Source organism: Malurus melanocephalus, unplaced genomic scaffold, assembly GCF_030028575.1.
Source record: "Malurus melanocephalus ecotype Western Australia unplaced genomic scaffold, MMel_1.1 scaffold_73, whole genome shotgun sequence".
Classification (NCBI taxonomy): Eukaryota; Metazoa; Chordata; class Aves; order Passeriformes; family Maluridae; genus Malurus; species Malurus melanocephalus.
This window is the reverse complement of record NW_026623305.1, coordinates 2,111,234-2,135,511: the sequence shown is the minus strand read 5'-3', so window position 1 is coordinate 2,135,511 and position 24,278 is coordinate 2,111,234. Positions and strand designations below refer to the sequence as shown.

Below are 24,278 nucleotides of genomic sequence, written 5' to 3'. Positions count from 1 at the left end.
GAGTATGTCAGTGTTAACAGACCTCTAAAACCCCGCGACGAGCCACTCTTTCAGAGCTGAAATGCTTTCCCACTATTAGCATCCAGACTCAATTCTCCCACTCCCCGCTTTASACTTCCCATGACCTCTCCCACCGCACGGCACAGCCAGTGCGGCCTCGGCAGCGCCTCGCTCTTACACGCACGACGAGCCCGTGGCCGGGCGCTCTGCCGCTGCTCCGCTCCCACCACCACAGCCCTCCCCGCCGCGGGTGGGCTCCCCCCGGCCCCGGGGCTTCCCCTCCCGCCCCCGGCCCAGCCCGGCCCGGCCKYCGCCGCCCGCGGGGGGGCGCTGGCCCCGCGCAGTGACAGCCGCGTCTTGTCCCGCGCAGCGCGGTGCGGAACGAAACCCTGCACAGCCTCGGGGCCGCGGGGCCCGCAGGCGGCGGCTGCCGTCGCTTCCCTTCCCGCGCCAGCTGCGCTCCCGGGCGCTGGTGCGGCGCGGCGGCCTCGCTCCGTTTGCGCGTCTGCGAGCGGCCCCCCGCGCGCGGGCCCCGCTCATGGCGGTGCCGCGGTGCCCGCACGGCCCCTCCCGCGGGAGCCGCCACTGACCTGCCGCCGCTCCGTCCCCGCCGGCGCAGCCTCGGCCCCAGCGCAGCAGCGCCCCGTCCCCGCGCCATTAACACCGAGCCCTCGGGCTCTCCGCGGGCGGCAGGCGGGCGGTGGCTGCGGCCGGGACCGCGTTCCCGGCGCGGCTGCGGCCGGACGGCGCGGGCGCCATTTTGCTGTGCCGATCCCGGCAATGGGATTGCCCGAGGTCTGCCGGGCAGGGCCGGGCCCGCGCCCTCCGCCGCCGCGCGTGTTCCCTGTCCTTATTCCACTGCGARCGCCTCGTGCTCCGCTAACGCGGCCAGCGGGAGCCTGGGCCTCTCCGCTAAGCTCTTCATAGGCGACCTCTGTAAATCCAGACCCATGAGGAAACGCGGCGCTCCCAACACCCGGCGCCTACTGCACGGCCATCGGTACAGCGCTGTGYATGTCCCTGACAATTCCTCTTGGACCTGACACAGGACTTCAATGCCTGACTGTCCTTCCAGGCCTTTCTGCCAGGAAGAAAGAGAAAGTATTTCTGGGGATAGATAGGTCTGTGCTACCTTCTGCCACTTCCCTCCAAAAAGCAGAGATGAAACATTTTCTTAAAAAAAAACCCCAAAACTGAAATAAAATACATTTGATTAGTGAATCATAGTCACATTTACCTTTTTCCTTATCTGATTATATTAGTTACCTTTTTTCTAAGGCATCTACAGAAATAGTATAAAGAAATCTGTTCTTAGTCATACTGATATTTTCCACTGCCTCAGGACACAAGCACAACGCTACCATTAGTGCTTCATAAACAGTAACAAATGCTCCCGTAGATAAAGAAGGGCCGAGATTGATTTCATCTGCCCAAATGCTCCAACACGTTTGGCACAATCCTCCTAGGAATTGTCTCAGCCTCTCACTTCAAATCAAAGTCAGCAAAGGCTTTTTTCTCAGGACTTGGAATGATGAAGCTTAAAGAAAAACTGGGCTTTGAGACAGGTGAAAAACGCTGTTAGATAAATGGCCAGTTTGGATTTTATCTTAAAGCTTGTTTTTGTCCAAGGCTAACCTATGTTTATTTTTACAAGGTATTGCGTATAAGGCTTCAGTGAACAGTAACTTTACTTTCAAATCTTAAGCCTATGCATTGAAAGCACTGAATAGTAGGAACTGATTCATTTTAGACAAAAAAAATCCACAAGCATGAACTACATCATCATTGTCACACATGATGGGCCTGGGAAGTTAGAATTTTGCTAGAGCATCTTCATGATAAATGCTGCTTATAGTCTCAGGAAACTGCTTAATGACAACATAACATACAAGAGGGGAGGTATTTTTTTTTTGTCAGCATTTTGTCTTGGATCTATCAATGCTTTCCTGGTTGGTGAAAAGCTAGGGAAAAACCTACCTAATGGATAGCAAAGTTTCGTACTCACATGTGGGTTACTTTTCATCTTGGACTTTGCCTATTGCTTATTTGCTGATGTTCCTTTGTTTTAGATATATATATATACATAATCATATGTATTAATGAAGATTTTTGACACAGTTCCATAAAAAGTATTTGTGACAAATACGTTTTCAGTAACAGTACAATAAAATGGATTAAATTAAACGTACTGTAATCCCTTGAAACAAAAGCATTACTGAACAAGGATCTTGAAACAAATTTAAGGAAGCTTAGGTTATTAATTCTYCCTAAATCTTAATTAAAATTTATTATTTCAAATTGCTTTGAAAATCAGATGCATAACCATCATTTGTATGGCTGATACATCCAATTTGGGGATGAGAATTAATTTGTACTTGAACATTGGATGCTCTGGCAGTTTTAATATCAATAGACAATACAAGAGATTTGGAGAACAAAAAGAAGAGGTTTTCTCTCTTTTTAAACAGGGTGTTTTCTTCAGGCAATTTCAGCTCATCCACTAAAAAAAGGATCACCTTTTTTGTGACTAGTGGTGTAATTGAAGGTACTCATTTCCATATATATCTATCTATATCTATATCTATATCTATATCTATATCTATATCTATATCTATATCTATATCTATATCTATATCTATATCTATATCTATATCTATATCTAATTTGAGCTATTGAGAATTCACAGTCCCATCAGCTCCTTGTATATTAAAAATACTTTTCAGAATAAGAAATTCTTTATAAGGATATCTCCAGCTCACCCCACATTTTATATTATCATTACAACGTTTCATGTAAAACCAACTGCATGCAAAGAAAATGGAGGCACTGGTGCTGCAGTTGGACYTGTGAATGCACTGTAGTGATATCTGGGAGAAGTAGGGCAAAATCCACTTGCTCTGCAGTCCTGATTCCAGGGTGTAAACCCCTATGCAAATGATGTACTTTAGAAATAGTGAGCTTGCTAGAGTATGTGTACCAATTCCTATTTAACATACAAATGATTGCACATCACAGCACACAAATACTATGTTCCTTTTAGAAGGAAGCCCAAGTAGTTTAGCACTGGATTATTTCTCATATGGTAGAATTGCAAGATACAGAGAAAATTTTCAGCAAGCTACTTTAAAATGTATAACACMGTGCCAAAGCTACTGAAATGGTGGTGTTTGGATTCTTTGCTGAAGTCTGATAATCTCACTTCCCCAGCTCATGGCACATGCTATTCTTTCCTTAAGAGTATTTCATACTGCCTCAGAAAAAAAACGTGCCAATATTCCTCTTTAGTCAAGCAGTTCCAGTTTTTAAGCAATAGCGGAAAACAACATATAGAGCATTACTCAGTCTTGCAAATTCCTCATGAGCAACAGGAGTTTGGCCAGGATTTGACTGATTTCTGTCTCAGTGCCTAGACCAACCTATCCATGAGAAAAATGTTTGGATAGACTGTCSTCTTCATGGCTCAGCCTGCTGAGAGCAGTCAGTAGTGCTGCTGAGAAGGAAACACAGCTCCTGCGCACCCGCAGGCAGGCCAGCCCTTCACCCAGGGCACAGCAAAATCCCAGCAACCCAGAGTGGCTTCAGCTCCCCTTTGTGSTCTGTGAGCAAGGAGAAGAGTTCCATTTATAACCCTTTTCCTCTTGTTCAGCATCAAGTGGAGGGAGAAGGAGCCTAGATACAGCACCTGCAGCAGCCCCCTGCTCCTCCAAGTCTGGTGGAGAGGAGAGGAAACTGGGGCAACTCACTTGGCTCTCAAATTGTGTGGACTGTGCACGTACACCAAACCCTTCTTTCTCCAAGAAATGCTGCCTTCTTAAACTTTAGGCATGGCTTAATCAGAGTCCCATTAACACTAAACAGGGCACATACAAGCAATTTTTAAAGGTGTAATGATATCTTTTTCTTGTCCTCTAGTCTAAAAAGAAAATGGAGCAACAACAATAACTAACATAAATCCAAATTCTTGTCTTTCACAAAATGCAAAAGATTATGCTGTACTGCTACTAAGAATCAGCTGACTTTACATCTTGCTATCTCTGAACAATCTTAGTATTATTTTCCATTTAAGTATTTTTTTTCATGTGCTGCTGACAAGCCATTTTCTAGCTGCCTACACTTGTGGGACATATCGGTCCTTAGCTAGCAGAGATCAGTTGCAAATGTGAAGCTATGTTTACAAACACAATGACAACAACAGACATTCTTCTGTTGCTGACTGTTGTCAAATATAGTGATTAATATATTTGAATAACATTAAACAAGAGGAGCAAATGAAACATTTAGTTTTTGTTCATTTAGAACAATTATTATGTGGTATTCTGCTCTGTGTTTGGTTATCAAAAAGATAAAATAAAAGTAGTTGAACTCAGCCTCCATTTTCCAGTTTTCAGAGGAAGCATCATTTGAGTATGGGAGCCAGCACCCACAATGAAGGCTCAGGGCTGCTGTTTTTCTGAGTGAGGTGTGCTGRCAGCCAGGCCAATGCAGCTGTTCTTGCCCTTTATGACAGCTGATGTAGCAAATCCTGATAGACTGGGGATGGAGTTCAATCCAGCCCCTGCAAACACCTCATTCAGTTGGTCTGACAGATGGCTGGACACAAACATTTTGGCAACTAGAACTGGKCTTCAAGCTGTAAACTGGGCCACCTCTGGTGTCTAATATTCCTTAAAATATTGCAATATATTTTTTGTTTAGCTAAACATACAAGTGATAGCTATTGCTCTGAGTCATCACTTCAGTGTGGCCAATATTATGACAACTTATTGGAACTAAAGAACTTTGTAAGCTTTTAAATAATCTTATGCTCCATTTTGTGCTGACCCAAGTGGCCCAGCCCAAGCCCTACTCCTTAGGGCTTTTCTCCCCTACTGCACATTTCCAAACTAAAGACTGTAGCAGGGGCTCTGCTCRTACAGTGGAGAAGGACTGTAGTGAAAGCAGAGAGCAGCTGGTAGCACAAAGAAAATCACGATGGCTCCAGTCTGGTTTGTGCTGCTTGCTCTGCCATGAATGTGAACTGCTCAGCTCTGAGCTCAGCTAGGGGACAACAACAACTAATAACAATAGTAATATAATAAACCAAACAGTTGATTTGCCTCTCCCTAATAATTTCCCAAACTCTTATTCACTCAAAAGCCTTAATAGTAGCATGCAATGTTTATGGTTCAGGATCGTGAAAAGATTCATGTGGCCATGTTCAAACTATCTGAAATTAATACTAGATTCTTGTATTGATTCTCAGCTTGACTGTTGAGAGTTACAGAAATGTTGACTATTACCAGGATAATCTTCATTTCCTAAATCTCATTGTCGTGTATGAAGTCTTCTCTCTTACTAAACACTCCAAAAAAGTAAATGGGAATATTTTCATTGATTTCAAGGCAAATTTAATTAGGCTACTTGTCACATAAGCAACTTCTCAGATTATACCCACTGAATTTAAACCAAAGATCTGACAATTATAATTTTCCCCATTTTTTAATTAATAGGTTTTTAAGATTTACTTCTTAAAAATATATAATTTGGGGATAATCCTAAGGGGTGWATACACTTTTTATTTTATATATGAATTAATACTTTAAGAAGAAAGGCCAAAAATAACATGTACTTGGCTGAAGTCAGTACACAAGTTTCTCAGTACTGATCTTACTTGTCTGAGCTTCTTTTTAATTCAGGACTGAAAACTTGTGCAGAAAGTGTGAGTGCTGCCTAAATGMTACCTCCAGATATTATTCCAAAAATCCATGAACAACTGTCACTTTGACTTCCACAGCTGTTTCTCCACCCCGTCTTTGCAGAAGACAACACCTGGATCATATCTCTTTGGATATGTTGTATAGAATGAGTGCTACAAGCAACAGCAGCTTCATTCTGATTTAGTGGCTTTAGTTTGTCACTGTGTAAAGCAATATGACTGTGCTTGCTTCTGAATGCTGGTGCAAGATTCAAATTGAGARTGCCTGAGCATTTCTGAAAGACACCATAATCCATCATTTCCATCGATATTTTGTTGCTGAAAGCAGTGCTGTAAGTAATCAGAATTGTACAAGAAGTTTTCCATTTGCAGACCAAGCCTACCATGCCAATTTTGTCCAGTTATTGCAAGCCCAATGTCAAGTGCAACGATAAAAAAATCACAAGAGATATTTCCATTGAGCACATGAGGGGTTTTGGTTAAAACCTTCGAGTATTAGGAATCCACATTGGGCCATGCCCAGAAATCTTTTTAYATGGTGATTTTCAAGATGCATGCATTATTGTGAGCACATGGTATGTAAATGCATTGGGCTGCTTAATAAGCATTCACTGACACACATCTGCAGCTTTGCTAATGTACCTTTTATTCCTATGTGGTTGTCAAGGAAACAGGTTATGGCCCAGTATTCTGTCTAAAATGTACTGAGCAAATATTCTATGACAATTTACTTAAAATAGGTACAATTTAGCTCATTGCTTCTGTAGTGCAGGTAACCTGAATTTATCTAATGGTAATGTTTCACTGATTAGTTTAAAATCTCAATGCCATTTTATTGTCTCTGAAAATCCATTACCATATCCTATGTCATACAACATTGTGTATTAAAACCATATTTAATTACAGAAAACATTTTGAGATATTCTAGGAATTGAAGAATTCCTCTGACTTGTGGGTTTTGGATTTTTTGGTTTGGTTTGTTGGTTTTGTTTAGTTTTGTTGATGGTTTGTTTTTTTTTGTTTTGTTTTTGTTTTTAAATTTGCTTTCTTACCATACATTCTGTCTGGTGACCTTAATTACTAATTTGATCTACCACAGATTAGAGATACCACAGTGAGAATGACTCTGATGCAACAAACTATTTCCTACCAAAATTTGTGCAAATAGTGCCACTGGAATCAATGGGATTTCTCCCTTTCTTCATGAATTATATTCTTTGGTACAAAGGACCACATTAAAAATTAATTAATTAATCAGGATTTCACTGATTCTTTCACTCGATATATATCTTGAATCTAAAGCACAGATACCAGACATTCTAACCAAGATTATTATTGGGATTCACAATAAGAAGAAAGGAAATGGTTAATATTTGCAAAAGCTGTGCAAAATGTGAACTGCTATTTTGAAATACCCTTTGTGATTATTTGTCACAATACTATACCTGAATCTACAAACTGCTCTTTCCAGTTCATGAATCAAGAGGCTTTTAGCTGTCCCTGATAACAGTTTTGTATAAAGGTAGAGATTCTATGAACTATATCCAGCTTAACTAACACAACAGTGTCAGAAATGAGCACTGAGAGTTCTATCTCAGTGTGTTCTATCTCACGCCTTTACTGCATGGCACAGGTTTGCAGTGAAYGCTCGTGACTATGATCCAGAGCTAACGTTCTGGCAAGCTCAGGAGGTTTGTGTGCCTACCAATGTTTGATTTGTACAGATCACTGGAGGCTGTAATAACCTGCTTCAAAAACTCTTCTGTCCGATTTTGTTTGTCCAACTTCTATGGCAATAGACATCCAGCAGCTACTGAAAAAATTCAACAATATTGACATGGGAATAGAACAGTGTGGTACCACAGTGAGAACAATTTTTAAATTATTGTAATAAACTAGAAATTAACAGAAAATACACCCAGGTAATGCAGTGGTGATGGTGTTAAATAATTTAGCTCTATTTCTGTGTGAGATTACCCCATAAACGTACCTACCTAAAATCAGGTTGTTCTTCTTGTTAGAATCTTTTAAAAGTGGTATTGACAGGTATTTTCAGCAAAACCATCTCAGTAATTTTGTGAACTGTGTGGCTACAGTGTATCAACCTGCAAAGGGAAAAATCCAAATTTAATGACTGAATTATTAGACAAGTCCTAATTTCCACATACATTGCGTAATTCAGCAGAATTTTCCCTGGGGTGCTGTAGGACTCCAAATCTACATCTGGGAGAACAAATCAGCAATAAACTAGTACCATTGACGAAACTTCTGCTGCAATTTTTTTATTGTGGTTTAATCTGTGTAGTGCATAATGATATGTTCTAGACAGAAATGTAAGGACGTTTTCAAGTTTAAAGTAATTATTTTGAAAGACATTTTCTTTCTCCTCTCCCTTTTCTACCACTTTTCTTTTGATCTCCCTTGTCACAGACATCACCACAGAATCTGTGTTGACATTTCTAGGCAAGTCTTGTTCTCTGGAATACACTATCTGTATTTCTATGTTTAAATGTTTATTCATCATTGTCAACCATCCTGATTTTATTATTGTGTATCAAACAGCCTATAAAGGTTTTCCTGTAGCAGTATAAAAATGATGTGGAACAGGGTTTTGTTTCAAAGATACTGAACAAAATTAAATTGTTCCTTAGAGAAATTGCAAAATCATGCAGATAAGGCCTCATGACTCAGCTGATAGGCATTCATACAGCAGCAAGTATGGAGCAGCAATTAAAAATACATAGSTCCATCCTCCATTTGAAAATACAGTGAATGCTCTTATCAGTAACATTGGACAGGAAATACAGGATCCATTACTTTGGCTTTAAAAGATAAGAAAGTGAGCTAATTTTTTTTGTTGCTTTAGCCTTGTACATTTTTAGTACATGTTAATTTGAATAAGAATTCTGTAGCTCACATTTGCCYGTAACAAAGGCCAGAATGAAAAATAATTGCATTGTCATTATTATTACCTCAAATTCCAATAAAGACATGTTCATAAATGACCAAAATATGGTAAATGGGAAGCKTAAACATCATATTTGGAGGAATCCAGCAGTAAAAGATCTTACCAAAGCTAAAGATTTCCCAAATTCGGTAGTACTGGAATTAAAATGTCATGTTATACATAATAAAGCCCTTTTAATACATAGTGAAGTAATTTATGTGATAAGGTACAACAGACACTAGATAYCTCAAAAAGGTTAATTGGTACCTATTCATTACTAGCAGAATCTGTTTAATAGTCTGACAAATATTATATAAACACAGATAGTTTCCCACTGAGAGACCTGAAGTTTCAAATCAAAATGAAGTTTAGAGGCAGAAGTAACCTTTATTAGATAGGCCATTGAAAAACAAGTAGGACAGTGTCCAAGTGAATAATTTTTTAGTTTTATTTCATTTTTACTCATGCTTTAGATTTTCTGTCAGGCAGCAATGGAATTTGCATGGATAAAAGAACAAATTCCAATTATCAGAAGGGAGGCTCAGTATCAACAATTATACTTGTATGATAAAAYTGAAAAACCTTCCAAGCTACAATAAAATAAACCCAAAAAACCCAACAAACCCCCTTGACAATAACATTTGCACGCTATGCTGGAGGTGGGAAAACCTGCACCTGCTCCTCCATGCCCTAGTTAGCCCCCTSAGCCAAAGAATAAAATGGATGAAGTTTACAGAAGATATCTTATGGCACCTCTGGCTACAACATTCTGATGCTCTGCATTAGCTGGATCTAAGTGTCACYGAAATACAAACAGCAACCCACGTATAACAGTCAAACTGGAAACAGCTTGCTAATTACTAGACTCCTCCTTAATAAAGAAATCCGTTTCTTTAGCTAGAAGAAATTACCGTTCACAGGCTGCCAATGAGTTTTTCCAGACTCATGAAAGCACTTGAGTGCAAAGGACTTGCAYCCCTTAACGAAGAGCAAATTTGCAAATGGATTTAAAACAACCATAGGGAAATGTGCTCATTGTAATGGAGCTACTTTGAAAAAATGTCTTGAGTGGGCATGTTTAAACACAAAGACATAATAAAACCAGTTTATCTCTAAGTGCCCCATCTTTTCTGAAGATGAGTATCAGAGGCAATAAATAGATTCGACATCGCATTTGCTCAGCACTTCCTTTAAAAATAACCACACAAGAAATAAACAAAGAAATGCACCTTCTTTCTGCATTTAATGGCGCCTTCCATATTAACATTTTAGACAGGAAAATAATCAGCAGAAGCAAGCTACTAGAGATAAATCAAATTACAAAAAATGCAGACTTTAATACGTCACTTGAGACATGCTGTCTGTTTTCAGTTCTGCTTCTTTAGGTGAAACAGAGGAATATTGCACTGCATTAAATTAATCTCATAATTATGACTCAAATGGTTTTATTGTCATCATTAAGGATTTGCCTATGACAACACATGACAAGTCATATTCCTGAACAGTTATACTCTGTTCATTTGGAATGCCCTGAACTGGTATATTTAGGAGTAAATAAATGAGAAATATTTTAATATAGCTGATACTGTCAAGGCTATTATTGATAATTGGCTGTGCTTCTAAATACCTCCTATAAATTCACTTTCAGTGTTTCCACACAAAATATACTCAGTCATTTAAAGTCAAGGACATGAAAGGAAAATGGCTTCCCTGCTGCAAAAGTCTCATTGCAGTAGTGAGAATTTCTCAAGTCACKTACAAAGGGGATGCACTACGTTATAAGCTCAGTGGAGACATTCAGTAACATCTGATTTTGTATAGGCAGTTACCTGTGGTATATATAAGATTTAACTTTACTGACACTGTAAAAATATTAGCTAAAAATAGAAATAAAGAATCATAATACTTACATTTTGCAAAATCTATAAAGTATGCAAATTACCGCAGACCACAAGTGAGCTGTTTCTCTAAAGGCTTAAGGTCTGACAGGGGTTGTTTTGCAGTATGCTTAAACACAGTTCTTTACCTGAACTTCAGAAGGAGTCCACTATTTAAAGAAAGCGTTTTTAGCATTACTGTGGATGAWTTCAGCAAAGGTGAATGACAGTTTAAACGTACTTCTGATTCTCTACATATGTCAGCTGCTAAATGTTTTAGCGATATTTTTATACTTGTGATAATAAAACTATTACTTTATATACACTGAGTACAAACCTTGACCTACATGCAAGACTGGGCTAAATTAAAAAAAGAAACCAGGGTACGTGTCTGTGAACAACCAATGCAAACCAGGAATAAAGCAGGTTTTTGTGTGTACAGCTTTATAAACATGGCATCGTTTAAGAACTGATAGCTGCATGGAAACATAAAGTGAGATCACATTCTCCGTTAGAACTAAGAGGAAACAACTGCAACATTTCCATTTGCATTGTGATACTGCTTTAAAGAGAATAACATCTTTCTACATCTCTACCACTGAACCTTTTAAAAGGATTTGGTTGCCAAGGAAACTGGTTCTGGCCCATTATTTGTATTAATCTGAAACAAATATATTATAAAACTTGGTGTAAGTAACACAGTATTCATAATTATTTTTATTCTTAATGCTCAAATTCAGGATTTTGTATTTAAGGCTGCTAAGTTTTTATTTCTTTTTTTTTGTGTGAAGTAAAACATATTTCAGTGAACTGATACTCAGTTTAAGCTGACAGGGCCACCTATATCATTCTCTCTCTTTAAAGTTCTCCTATCTTTAAATAGAAAGAAATACTGCAGTTCTGTGTTTGTAGCCAATACTGAAAATATAAGCATTAAAGCATATTATTCTTTATTTAACATTTCGCACAAAACACAAAACCGCCTACGACAGAATTTAAATATTTTTCTTTTTTTTTAATCTCTCTCAATTTTTATTTCTGCCTTTTAGCTGCAAGCTTAGTAATGCTTATAGTCAGCCTTAAAATGTAATGGAATCAATAGGGTTTTCAAAAATTCTTTTGTTGCATAAGCGTTGCCACGCCCTTAGTACATATGATTATTTTAACAGACATGATTGCTCCACTTTCACAACAGATCTACGAAAACCAGATAAGAATAATTGTCATGCCAATATGTGAAGCCAACAATTTAATATAGGTTGTTTTCATTAACAGTTCAGTACATTTTTTAAACTGAAAGCTGCATTCCAAAGCCCATTTCATGTTCTTGCAACACTGACCAAGGAAACAGTAAAACATGCAAATCTCAACCTACCTGCATGTACCACTTAGAGCAGTGTTAACATGGCAATGCACCCAGCCATTTTTATGTAAAGCAATGGTGATAAGTTCTGTTCTTGTTCTTCTTGATAATTTTTTAGAAGCAGTTGTCAAAATTCAGATGGGAAGCAGCTTGAATAGACCGTGAGCAGGAGAACCGGGTTTATCAACAGGGAAAGCAGGAGTGGGAAAAAAAACCCGTCCTTATCCAAGGTTTTCCGAAACTGCAAAACAAGGTTGGCTTTTTTTTTTTTTCCTCCTTCTCAGAGGGTTCAAAGCTTGAAGCTGACCACTGCAAAGGCCACTTGTCACATTTACTGAAAATCAACCTATTGATATCACAGCTGAAAATATAAACTCGACAACCAAAGCCCATTGCACAACGTGGACTGCGTAAGAGTTAAAAATAGATTCRATGTGCCTCCTACCTGCATAATAAATATGTAAGTTTCAAGTGCTTTAATTCGATATTCACATTAATTAACAATACAATATACATTATTTAAACTACAGTAAATGCAAGAAGAAAAAGGGTGACACCATCTGGAAGCACAGTTTGTTTTTTTTTTTCCTTTCCAAGGGCTAATAATGTAGTTTGAATGTGATGACAAGCTAACAGCTCACCACATTGCAAATGAAAAAAGAATTCTTAAGGTGATGCTCAAATATCTAAGCCTGTAATGAAGCACAAACCAGTCTTCACTACTGCATAACATGGCACACAGACCATTTACATACTCACATTTGAGATACTAGGCACAGTATAATGAATTCAATACACAGCATGCACACAGCACAAGCAACGTTAATCCTGCCTGCCATTTTAGGCTCGCAGGAGTAAGATACATACTGCAGCACAGCTCTAGTAAGGGAGGAGGCAAGGGACAGCTCACCTTAAATGCAGTATCTGATTAATGTTGTAAGTGACATTGCGTATCAGCTACAGAGTCTTGGTTCAACTGGGTGGGAGGGAACAAAGAAAATTGTCATCAACTGGTGATGCAAGATGAGCTCCAGTCACTAACACTGTTAGCAAACTCCAAATTCTACAATGAGACAGTAGAAGGCATTTCAAACTCCTATCAAAATCTGCTTGTGCAATGGCTGAGTCGCCTGCCGAGGAAAACAAAACAATCTTCTTGCTTATTGGAGAAACGCTGCATCCACTACAGCRACATCCTCTTGATGCAGAAAGATTTCACGTCGCACATATTAAATCCTGGATGCATTTGCTGTGCTTTCTTAATTTTTAAGTTTCAGAATTAAAAAATAAAATAAAAAGCCAATGATAGCAAAAATAACATAGCTAAAGGTCTAATGTTCAGGCAAATAAAACATTTCTTTTTCTTTCCTTTCTGTTTTCTCTGTTTTACAGTCCATCAAAATCCTGAGCAGTATTGACAAACCACACGAGCACCGGCTCTGACTGCATGATCAGCTGTCTGTGTCTACGCTACACCCTGTTAACCACAAGCAGTGTTAGAGCTAAATATATCTGCAATGCAGAAACAGTAGGTGCTATGTGGTATACAATTCTGGTTAGTTTTAAGATATTTTTCGATCTTCAGATACAACAAATAAAACAAAATTTACTGCTGATCTCTGTCAAGCATGGTATCTGTCAGACTTACAGAACATAAAAGCTGTCCTAAGTACACTGACCTAGATAACACTAAGAAGACTTAAGCAGCGTGCAAGCATACTCACTGTCAAAGCAAGGAAAACGAAACAATGATTGTCTAATCAAACTGAAAGCAACAACTCACTACCACAGTATAAATTYCAAAATGCTACGTACTGTATATGCACATCTCATGTTATTGGAAGACGCAAAGCTCCTTTGTTTTTTTTTTTTTCTCGGCGGCTTTTCTTAGCTACGGTTGCACAATGACATTCTGACATCATGGAGGTCAATGCAGATACTAAAGTGCTGTCGTCTTCAAGAAAAAAATAATTTTGAAATATAAAACCAGAGCTGCAAAAATAGTAATAATAATAATAATGATAATTAAAAATTTTACATCACCTACTTAATGTCTTTCTGTTACCTTCTGAGATTAATAGCATGCACGTTGTTCAGCCGCATACGTTAAATTGGTATCACCCTCTGCAGAGACTGCAAGAGTAATTGTAGGAATTAGATTTTTATAAATGTCAAAGAAGGCTTATCATCTGGAAAACTTAAAAATACAATAAAATATTTTGCATGTATAATGAACAATATACAAAGAAAAAAKAATTAGAAAGTGCTTAGGAGATTATGTTTTTAAAAAACATGCCTAATAAGCAAAACTGGTTCTATTTTTATTGTCACTCTGTCTCCAAAGGGAGAATGAGAGAACCATTCTGCAGTCTACTATAAMCTGAACTACGTTCCCAGAAGGCTAAACCATCAGGTGAGGTAAAACAAACCATAAGATCTACCTGTTTAGAGACCAGAATCTCCCCCCACTATGTCAGTGACTTCTCTCAGCGCCTTATCTCTCTACCTGCAAATACCACACGCTGATACCCAGCACAAGAACAGAACTGTGAAGATTAACATGTTAGCTCTGAAAATATTTTGTTGAAAGATTTCTTTAGGTAGCTATTGTTTACCATACGTATAAGTGAATATAAATGGTTTCTGGCCAACTGCAGAAATAAACAGCTCCTTGTGAGGCCAGATTTGTCCAGAGGAGCGCTGTCTTTCATTTGACCTGCCAATATGGCTGAGGAAGAAAGCAGCCAAATTTTCRAACACGTTCTTTCCCTAGGAGCCTGTGTATCTGATGTTTTTTTCTTCTCCAAAAGAGCACCTTTTTAAAAAGTGAAGACTAATACCAAGTATTGTGTTAAATCAGAAAATAYTGCACAGCAAAATCTAGGCTGCCATAGGTATGTATTCACTTCCTGTAAAAAAACAGAAAATGTGATTTTGCCTTTTTTTCCCCTTCTTTTTTAATGATTAAATAGGTATCCATTTAATTTTGAGATTTTTCTTTAGGTAGTTATTTGGCATTTTGTTCTCTTTGATTTTAAAAGCTGAGAATAAGATGTTCCTAACTGTCAGTGCTTTAAAATATTCAGAATCCCCTTCCATAAATAGCACATCTGTCACAGAAAGGGAACCCAGCCAACAGAAAGGCAGATCAGACCAGCAAATGCAACTGCTATTCCAATGCATGATTACGAAATAAGTTAGGATTTTAGCAAGCCTTTATTTAGAGTTTTTGTTTGTTTTGAGCTTTTTAAAGTATGAGCTATCTGATTATATACATGCCACCATATATCAAATTTAAGAATGTTAACTATGGATTAGTTTTGAGGTCTATTTATGTTCCACTCATAGTCAAATGTATATTGTCATGTTAGTCATGCCCTGTTTAAAGCCACGRCAAAACTCCTATAGATTTCCAGAAGGGAAGATTTGGGCTGTATGGAGCAGTTTGTTAAAGTATGATATTATTTCAGAAGCAAATGGTAGCTTTGTTTAAAGACAATGATTTTCAGCAAAAGACCAATTTCAGTGGAGTCTCACAATAAATATATCTGTTCCTGCATCCTTGAAATCAGCATTCTCATTCACCCAGAGAAGTACTGCTCTGGGATAGACACAGGAAGGCGATTTGGRTTGTGTGATACAGGATTAAATTAGATAAATTTAGATTTAAAATCTACTGCAAGTGAATACAGCAGTGGAATAAACATCGCACAGTGAACAGGTAAGTTATTTGTCCAAATCTTTATGCATACCTCTTGCTTTAATGAGCCATTTTCAGTGCTTAGTAATAATTTTCCAGGTTTAGATTTGCAATGATTTTGCTTCAGAGTCAACATCATTTCAGCTCAGAGATCAGTTTCTAGGTCCTTCTACACATGTCATAGTAAATAAATAAATTTTTTTAATTGCACTTGTATGTTGAACAAAGTAGGTCAAATTTTTCGAGGTTGGCATACATTCATATTGTATGTTAGTTCTCAGTCAGAAACTTGGACTTAAGTTTAACATGATTTGTGCCAGAACTGTCACAAATCACAGTACCAAGGCACTGTCTCACTTGATTCCTTACCTCAAAATTCCCTGCCTCTGGTAGGTCAGGACTACCTCTGTCCATGCTATAAGCTTCATGTTCGTTCTTTATTCAATCAGCTTAAAGTGAGCCTATTTCAAGTATCCACACTGGATCTCACAGGCCATTTGAGTTGCAGCCTTTTCCACTTTCAAGCATCCTACTTGTAAATATGCTTCCTCTTCCTTTATTTATCACCACTTGAGTGCAACAACATCTTATCTCTCCTCACATACTATAGGTTACCACAACTGGTGAGGAATGAAGAGTTCCAACATCACTTTATATTAAGCATCCTCCTTGTGGTATATGGTTTCTTAGAGGAAAAGTCCTAGTCCTCCATGCTGATCATTTGGCAAAAGGAGGTAGAGTGTGRAAAGAAAAACTCACATAAAGTCCCTAAAACTGTACTGATTTTTGTCTCAAAGTATTGCAACACCTTGTCTTCCTAAAAAGGAAATTCTAAGGACACTGATAGTCTGGAAACTCTGCCAAGCACCAACCTTGTAGCAGTAAATATGTRGAGGAAGACTAGGAGGCCTTGAGAAAAAAGTGACAAACACTTTTAATTTTATATGGATCARCTAACTTCTGTGTCTCTTTGACACAGGCCCAAACTGGACAAGGGACTAAACTGTGCCTCCAGCTACACTGAAGATGTGCTGGATGTGGGACTWCTCCTTAATAGTAGGGAACATACTTAATAAATGAATGAACAAACATACATACACTTAGGTGCATTCACAGCTTAGTAATTATAGTTTTGTTTCTTTTGTTTTTAAAATTGTTTTTCAAATAAATGAGCAGCATACAGAAATCAAAGGATAGAATGAATTCCGACTGTCAAGAAACTGTAGGTAACTGTTAGGTGATACCACCCTTGCAAAGCAATGACAAGGGGACAAGAAGCACAGCTGGGAATCCAGGGTGAGTGTTTCTGGAAGGGCATTCCAGAACTGGCTACAGCCTTTCAGCAAACCTGCTCTTGGAACGACTCCTTCAGCCTCTGAATTTAGCTGCATCAATTAAGTTTGTCTCTTCATTCCATTAGTGCCATTACATAAAACACACTGTTGATGAGTACTCAGTTTGAAATTAAGAGTTATTTTGGAAAAGAAAAAACCCACACCCTTTATAATGAACTAAAGTTCATCCATATACCCAGACACTGAGCCTAGTAATTAACTTGCTGCTCAAATGCCTTCCAAACAAACTCGTACTGCTACATCCTACATGAAGAAGCTTTCTTCAGTAGTGAAACCTCTACTAGTTGTTGTTGGGCTCTGGAAAACAAGGCAGGGGAAAAAAAGGACTGATGGTAGAACGTCCACAGTTTGCCTTTGCAGAGCCAAAGTAAAGCACATTTATGCCTGATCCAGCCAACAYGCCCTGGACCTCTTTATGTGTACACATCTATCTAGCTTAAATTGCCCTAAGGATACAAACTCAGTTAAGTGCTGACAGTTTTCCCAAACTTTCCCACAATTCCTTCTGTGTTTCTGTATGGCTACAAAGTCTTCCATTATTTGCAGAGACYGAAAACAGTTCTCCTTTGTTATTCCTGTGAATGATTTACACACCTTCATTTTTAATTGTTCCACTCAAATAAACAGGCCATCAAATTAATATCTAACTGGTCTAAGATCCAAGTTTAGACTTTTGCTGTTCCCGTTAAATAGGGATTTTTTCCAGCACTACTGAATGAAAAACAGAGCAGCATTTAAAGGCGATTCCTTCTATAAAAGGCAAGTACAAAGACTCTAGAAAAATAGCAAGCATCTGAATATTATGAAATGTATACAGACATACTCCATTGTATCAATGTGTTCTGAATATGCATTATGAAAAAGCATAGGCTTGCCTACACTGAAGGATTGCAGACAAGTCATGTATTGATAGAGTGAGGTGCTGTATGTTTTTTGTGAAATGATTCTAACAGCCACTTATAGTCTAGTACTCTATAAACTATAAAATCTTTAAGGATTAGAACACCTGAGATGTACTAAAAACAAATGGCAAAGAGTRTGTCTTTAAAAACTAAAACCATTCATGGAATCTGAAGAAAGTGATACCTTTATAGATATTTGCAGTCTTTATAGGTTTTATTTCTTTATAGGTTGTATTTCTGTATTTCTGTGTAACAWGACACTCACAGTTAATAAGTGGCTTTGTTTTCCTTTTTCTATGAATAGTGCTTTAATTACCGATAAGCACGGTCTCTCTATCTAATTCTACCTCCTAAGGCCCTGCTCGCTTTCTAAACTTCTGCCAGACACAATGACAAAGGTTTCAAATTTCTGTCTCTTATTACTTCTGGCTAATTCACATGATTAGTGAATGTACATATTGTATTTTTATCATATTTACTATTTGTTACCAATTTTACTTCTCTCTGTATAAAACAGCTCAACTTGCTTGTGTTGATCAGCTCATCTATGTTCGCATGTTCCTTCCAGTTTTAAGGGACAAACTTTTCTTTTAGAGATTAACAGATTTAAAGATTTTATATGGAAAGAGGCTTCACTGAGTCACATAAAATCCTGCAGAGAGATTACAGTCATTTTATCTGAATCATCCTTAGTAACATTAAACAGTAGACAAGAAGAGAAAAAAAATTAGGTTGGAAAAAAAGGGAAGTTTCTCATAATTGTCAAGATAAAATCTATTCAGCCATTTTACATTTTCAAATTAGAAAAAAAAATTTCTTTTACAAACACATGATTAAAGATACTTCTGAAACATGTCTTTTAGAAGAATCAGTCTGTGAACATGATCTCTCTCCATTGTTGCTTTTTTTTCCTTAAAGCTTTAGTAGGTACTGTCCAGCTATTTTGAAGAACAGACGAGAATGACACATATTTCTCATTATTAAAAAAAAAAGTAAGAAATCCATTGTGAGTAATAGAGGTACCAGAACAAGCAGGGGTAGGAAGCTGAAGTATGTCAGCAGAAAATATATGAAGTCTCACAAAAGCTGTTTAGCATTCGATAAAATAAAATGTCACATAACAGGACAGAGTAATCTCACTTCTTAAAACCCATGTGTATAGATGACTGTCTCACAGCTCCAAATAGTCTTACAAATGTGGAACCAATGCAACCAATGAACCCATTTCAGGCTCACATGCTCAAGCTCAGCTGTCCATTATGCTGCTAAATGTAGGCTGCTCTTTGGGGCCAGCAGAACTCAAACCATTTCACCCAAGTAGTCTAGTTGTGAAGTTTGTTSCTTCATTTCTTCCTTTGCTCGCAACAAATGGGAGGGGAGTTTTAAGTCTTTGTCTTCCAGCTGTTAACCTGGTATGTGTAACCAAGACCCAAGAGCATAACTGTGGACCCCAGACTACTGATTTTTTCCTCCAATGGTATAGACTGAGATTTGTCTACTCCACTCTCTTCTGTTGCCATCATTTCCACAGCTATGGCTATTTATGTTCCTGACCACACACGTATCTCATTTTAAGAAAGTTGTTCTACAAATCACAGCTCTCTGCAGCTAGAGCAGCCAGAACTGAGGTCAGKGTAAATGAGGGCCTGTTAAAAAAGCTTTCAGTCCTACATCACTTACAAAACCATATAATTTCTCTCTGTAGAAACTCCACAGCTTTTCCATTTGTGGAACTGTTCTGATAGTTTGMATGAGTCAGGGAGATAAATGGACGCACGAACAGAAAGTTTTATCCCATGAAGTCCTTAGGAGTTTCAATAAAATTTTAGGAGCTGCTGAGCTGGTAGTGCTTTGTTAGAGTGCTGAAGTACAAAAGGCTCTATTAACAATAATAATACATTTTTACAGCATGTTTTATCCAACAATCTCAGAGATCATTACAAACATTAATTGAGCCTGACTATAGCCTGTAATGAATTAGCATTATTATGCTAATTTTATGGATGGAAAGAGAAAAAGACAGAGAGGTTAAGTGATTCACTCAGGAATAGAACCCAGCACCACGTGCACCAGGGGGTTATGCCAACCAAGAATTGTTGACAGACAAATGCAAGTGGGATGTCAGACACAAACATTGTAAAAGACTTCCAAAATCATGACATAATTGCTCTGAGGAAGTGCTCACCAGCAAGGAAACAGTGTTGCTGTGGACTTACAGCAGGTAAATTTCTTTCATTTGTTCTTTTACTTTGAAATCCTCCCTGCACCTTGGCAAGATCATTCATAAACACCAAGAATTTCTTACTGGTTATATTGGTTTACTCAGGTACATATCTAAAATTAGGAGGATATTTTAAATAAAGGCCATGAGGCCTGAATCAGTCATCTGTGTTACTCACATCAATTATRACTTCAAAGAAGAGGACAGAATGACTGTATCCACTTTCTTTGAAACATGAAGCTGGATATAGAAAGGAGAACAAAACAGTTAAAATAATGTCTCTCCAAGTACCATTCCAATCTCCTTCAATATTTTCAGCTCTTGGAAAGAAAAAAAAACAAAAACAAACCAAACATTTAAAAGCTATTTTGGCTTCCTTTTCTAATTGAATATCCTGGAAAACATTTAATCTGGCACTCAATAATCTTAGTCTCATTTAATGTTGCTCACAACAAGAGGTACAACAGTTGCATCTTTACTGAGCATCAGGGTCTCTACTTCAGACAAAAACAATCATTAGCCTTTCTTCCATCCTTTGTACCATTCATCATTTCCTCCTTACTTAACAGTGGTAGTTTATTTCATGTGCCTGCTTGGTTTTACTGCTCCTTAGACTACCTTTTCAATGATTCCTAATGTGTCCATGATATTTGACAAATTTTGGAACTTTATTATTTTCTAGAATATCACAATCTTTATGTAAATATATCTTGTTAGTCCCCCAAAGATAATTTCAATTTTAATTAAGTCCTTAATAGGACTGCTATCATGTCATCATTAATAGCAGAAGATACACAAACACTTGAGTCTGAAGCTGTGTGAGCCACTCTTCCCAACATGAGGTGCTTGTTCTAGACTCAGGTAAAGGGTTAAATCCATTCCTTCAAGAACCAACTGCATCACTTTTGTTTGTCCTGGTTCACTGCCTTGCTGTGCAAACACTCGTGCTGGCACAAGGAAGAGGGGTGGGAACAAATACCTGTGGCTGGGGAAGCGGCACGACTGCCTCTTTTGGAAAGCAGCTCCTGGAAGAACTGACACCACCTTCATTGTACCTGCCACCTCTTAGCACAGCCTTGCAATTAGTTTAAAGTGGTAGAAGCCAGGCAGAGACCACACTGCTCCCAGTGATGGTCCTTGTCAAGGCTGGCTGCTCCCTAGGGACAGGGAGATACATGGCAGCAAGAAGAGCAGGTGGCTCACCAGCCACCATCCTGCTGTCCTGCAGTAAGGGAGCAGGGCAAGCTAAGGGTAGTAGTTAGGGTCAAATCGGGTCATCAAGCAAGTTCATGACAATGAGGCAGGTCTAAGGTCAGGCCGAGAGGTCAGTCTGCAGGTGAGGTCAGACACAGCCCAGTGACTGACAGACAGATCTGTGATCCCAGAGCAAGGCTGAGGTCAAGCCTGGAAGTGGCCCAACCTAGTGATCCCCAGGCAGGACAACAGTGACAGGAGAGAGCCAAGGTCAGGCTGGGAAATCAGCCYATGGGTCTGAGGTCAGAACAGTCCACAATACCCAGATCAACAGGACCTACATAAAGGCACAGGTATGGCTGTGCTAGAAATAGGTACATCTGAACTTGAACAGAGCCTCTGGGCCCATGGGTAGGGCTGTGGGGGAGGCCAATAAAGGTTTATTGGTGTCATCAGGGTCCCAACAGACCTACTCTTTCCTCTTGTGTCCTGTTCCTCCCACACTCCTTATTCTAGCCTTAGTGCTTGTAAGGCTGCATGTGGAGTTAGAATAGCCCAATAGGAAGCCACTGCAAGTGTCACTGCTCACAAACATCATTGCAGAATTAATTTTTAAATTTATATAGCTCTACTAAGTGATCTGTATGCAGCTGGACTTGATGGTTGAAATGTTCTATTCTATAGACACAGCTGTGCATGTACTTTTTTTGCCTACAAGTGCTAGAAGGCACTGTCTCTAAGAGCATAGTCTAAGCTAGAAACATTAAAATAAATGAGAGTCACAGGGAAGAAGAAAGGAAAAAGGGAACAATGCCTTTTTTTTTTTTAAATCAGAGCTTGTTTTTTTTTCTTTCCACACTCTGTGCAATAACCCAGCAATGGAATGCAAATTAACATTCATGGTTTTTTTAAACAATAGCCTTTGTGTTCTGAACCACACTGACAAAGCAGAACAATACAAGCAAAACATGATCACAAAATCTTTTTCCAGCAATGTGCGAACCAGCATGTTTTTGTTGGAAACACCTAACTGTGAGGGAATCTATTATGGAAAGTAATAATCTAAGTCCAGCTTCTCTTTACTTAGCAGAGAATGCATTTCATTTTTTTTTTCTCAAGCTGGATTTCAAACTGTTACATCACTGCAAATTCCATGAAGTCACTACGGTCCTGGGCTCYAAGTCTAGGAAGCCAGGCTGAGCAGATACCAGTACGGGTATAACTCGATTTTTGTTGATAAAAAATGCACTCAAAAGCACAATGCTTCACTGTCAGAGATCTGACCACTCGSTGTGCTTGCAAATACAGAAAAAAGGATGTATCACCTAAACCTATCRCCTTTTGATTTGAAGACATTGAGAGAGAATATTCATGATATTTGATGCCAGCTTTACTTCTGAGTAGAAACACTAAAAGGTAAAAATACATGTAAAAGCAGGCTTTCTTTTGAAAAATCTAAAATTTCGAAAACTAATCACATGGTTGCAGTTACTGCTTACAGATGTCAGCTCCTGTGAAGAGAATTKAAACTGCTGTGTAACCTCTCTTTAGACCAAATCACTGTTTTCAATACCTATGTGCAAAATATCCCAGCCTATCTGTACATGTGGATAGAACCACATTGCCTTAGACACCTTTCTGGAAACCGTTGAAAAGCTTTACAGGACTGTAGAACTTCTGTAGTGAAGGTGTCACAAATGAGTGGCCCATTGGTATGTTGGTAGTGTTTGGCAGATGTACTCAAAGTATAGCAAACTTGGGAGTTCACCTGCTCCCAAATGCGTTCCACTAAGGGCGAAAAGCTGGGCACAGCCTGCTGTGGTCCAGGACAGCTCAAAGGGTCTCACTTAGGACCTTTACAGAGTTGCAGGAGAGTTGGTTTTAGTCATAGTAATTTTCCACCCTGGYCACAATTAGAGTCAGTGACATTCTTTGAAAGTTTGGTAACAAAAATGTTGTTCTACTCAAGTTGTTATTCAGGCATGAAAAGTAATTTTCCAAGGCTATTCTTTGAAAAACAGGAGTTGAGAGTGTTTCTGATAAGCTCGAGGAGCTTAGTCCAGGTGCTGTTTGTCAAGGCTGAGCCTTAACAGGTGTTTCTGAGATGATAGTGTGGAGCGGGGGAGGATGCACCACCACAGAAGGCAACCTTGAAGAYACACTCCAAGATGTTTCTGTCCACATTCTCTGAAATGATAACCAGCAAAAGCTGTCAGTACTCTGAAATCCTCTTTATAAATCATCAGAAGATATCCTCTCCATTAACAGTGGAGAATATATGAATTAATCAGCAGTWACAATCACAGTCCACCAAAGGGAAAAGGATCACTACAAGGACAATTGGTTTCTGTGTGTCTCTTCTACACAGCATGCAGTTCTCACTGCTTCTAGCCTGTGGTTACTTGGGGTGAGCAGGTTAGCTGCTGCTACTCTTTGAGGTTCTCTGTCACTCTAAAACGGACCAATGTCTGCACTAATGCAGAGGAAGAGCAGGGACAAAACAGCCTATTTAGCATTATGCATTTAAAACATAAAAACACAACAGAGCAAAAGTAGCTTAAGAGAGCTTTTTAGAGCTCTCATAAGGGATAAGGAGACAGTCAGAAATTAGCTTTTGCTTCATTAGCTTTTGCCTGCCTACTTGACAAAGATTCCACTGGCATTACCTCTTACTTTTATAAGGAGCAGCTGTATTGGAGAAAAGGATTTGATGATTCTGCAATGTTTARCATCTTCTTAAATATAACATGCTGAGCATATTTGTTTGAGAAGGTCTGTGTTGCCTTAGCTTGTGGTCTATAATCATCTTACTATGATTCAACTGCATAAAATCTTGTATTGTCTAAAGGTTTGTCAACTGGAGTTTAATTGAACGGCAAACTCTGTCTTTAAAATAGAATTACTATTGTTATAGCAGCCACCATAAATCTGCATTAGTGACTGAACTTAAGACCATCTGCTGCTGGGACTGTAACCCCAAAGAAGCCACAGAAAAGGAAAACTGAGAACTGCTCCCTGATATCT

At 38.7% G+C, this 24,278-nt stretch overlaps 1 protein-coding gene across 6 annotated transcripts in view; it reads right to left on the bottom strand.

Moving 5' to 3' along the window:
- The window catches only part of ZBTB38 (zinc finger and BTB domain containing 38), a 46,862-nt gene that overhangs the window by 10,780 nt on the left and 11,804 nt on the right, over nt 1–24,278 (bottom strand). For 4 of the 6 annotated variants that reach the window (XM_057366922.1, XM_057366920.1, XM_057366921.1 and 1 more), the window contains 5 exons: nt 13,930–14,015; nt 13,698–13,836; nt 12,793–12,858; nt 11,895–12,123; nt 7,690–7,800 (listed from right to left, as the gene is read on the bottom strand). The gene's annotated coding sequence lies outside the window, so the exon portion shown is untranslated. Of the gene's footprint in view, nt 1–590; nt 770–7,689; nt 7,801–11,894; nt 12,124–12,792; nt 12,859–13,697; nt 13,837–13,929; nt 14,016–24,278 lie in introns of those variants that run through there. The other 2 variants (XM_057366924.1, XM_057366927.1) reach the window with 2 other exon arrangements.